The sequence below is a fragment of the Pseudomyrmex gracilis genome, unplaced genomic scaffold (assembly GCF_002006095.1).
Source record: "Pseudomyrmex gracilis isolate BER0280 unplaced genomic scaffold, ASM200609v1 scaffold_2570, whole genome shotgun sequence".
Lineage (NCBI taxonomy): Eukaryota > Metazoa > Arthropoda > Insecta > Hymenoptera > Formicidae > Pseudomyrmex > Pseudomyrmex gracilis.
In genome coordinates this window covers 2,400-4,564 of record NW_018023154.1, presented here as the reverse complement: position 1 = coordinate 4,564, position 2,165 = coordinate 2,400, and positions in this window count along the sequence as shown.

Here is a 2,165-nt window from a genome sequence, read left to right as displayed (position 1 = left end):
AAAATATTGCGAAAAAAACTCCTCAGCCAGGAGTCGAACCTGGAATCTCCGGCTTTCCGGGCCGTCGCCTTCCCTGTTAGGCTACCGAGGCACTTGGAGCTTGTCTCGCAATACTTAGCACATCTATCGAATGTCGATCTGNTAATAACGCCATCTTCCACCAGCGTAAATTTTAAATTAATAAAAATTATTTATTTTTAAGGTTTAAAAAAATTTTTTCCAGATTTTACTATTACATTTTTTTCTAATTAATTCCAGATAGAAAAATTTAAAAAAGAGTTATATTTATTGATTAGTTTAAAAAAGAGTGTTTTAAAGTATTATTTATATATACAAAAAGACTATAAGCTGCGTGGACATCAGCGCAATCTTTATTTTATCCTTTTTTTATAATTCACATTCAATTTGATCTGATCTATTATGTACGTTCTTTTATGTATTTACTTCTGCACAGTCGTTTCTTTTTTCTGAAAAATAAGATTATTGATAAAATACTTATTTTGATGAAAATTTGAAACAATATGTACGAGATATTTTATGTCAAAATATGCAAATGAACATTCAAGCACGTTTCGTCATTTTTCTTTCTCGCGTTATTTCTGTCTTACTTTTCAATGCTTTGTCTCGCTCGCACTCGCTTAGTAGATGCGCCTGCGCATAATGACGCTTGACTATCTATGTCCATATTTGGACTTCGTGCGTCTCTCTTTCTCGGGCCTCGTGCCTCTTATTGCGAAGATGCGCGACTAGCAATATAGAAATATTATATATATGGCTGTAAGAGAATCAAAACTAGGCACACTGGTTGTCATAAGCCCGTTCTACATTGATCGCAAGCGCAAACGCAAGGAACAGGTTTGGTAGAATTGACTAATCGTATTGATCAAATAAGCCAATTGACCAGCGTGATAGGTTAATTCTACGAGATCTATACCTTGCGTTTACGCTTGCGATCAATGTAGAACGGGCTATACGCGCGAACGAGATTACTGATCACGTTGGATTGTTTTCGGAGCAATGAATTCACTAAGCGATGCATTGTAGGTACGTATTCGCATCATGTCGCAAGTTTTTCAGTAAGCTTAAGCAACAGTTAAATTTCTGTTGCTATTTTGTTACGTATTACGGTATTTGTTAGTATGTCGTAAATTCTATCAAAAGATCACTCAAATTTCGTAGAGGTTATGTAGCGCATTGTAAACATTCGCGTGACTAATTAATAGTATGTAGTACAGTCGCAGTCACTGAATCGTTTCGTGGACGCGGGGGGCTAGGGGTAAGAGACGGTATTCCCTAGCGGTAAGTAGCGCCAACGGGCGCCGTCCTAACTAACTGTAGCAATCATCTGATCTACAACTGCGTCGTATCGATAATGTCAATGCTTTCCTTGACTATTTGTGTCTCAAAACGTAAAACTGTTGGCCTGTTTCACAAATGCATATATATACAGGGTGTTCCAGAATTGCCGTACAATCTCTCGTAGGCAGGTAGAAGGAGTAAAACTGAGTCGAAAAGTCCTGAACCATTTTTTTCTATTATTTATAATAAAGGAGTAATTATTGAGTAAATCAGGCCAATCAGCACAGACCTTTAGCCACGCGCACGTCAGTGAGCCGCGCGTCTGGTGTGTGTGAGCGCTCACTAACGTGCGCCTGGCTAAAGGTCTGCGCTGATTGGCCTGATTTACTCAATAATTACTCCTTTATTATAAATAATAGAAAAAAATGGTTCAGGACTTTTCGACTAAGTTTTATTCCTTCTACCTGCCTACGAGAGATTGTACGGCAATTCTGGGACACCCTATATATATATATATAGGTGTGTGTGTGTGTGTGTATATATATATATAGGTGTGTGTAATAAATTGACTTATTACGTCTTCACAGTATAAAAATTAATATTGTAATTCAAAAGTGTGTGTGTGTGTATATATATATATGTATATGTATACCTTTACAATTTTATTGTAATTACCGATGTCATTATAATTATACATGTATATTAAAAAACCGGACATATATAGCATTATATTTTATTATTTAAATATATAAAAACGCAATATATTAAATTAATCTTTTCGATGTTTATGTCGCGTATACTCGTCATGAAACGATGGCTTTTTTTTGTTTGAGAACGAGTATCTTTGTCATATAGTAAAAACAATT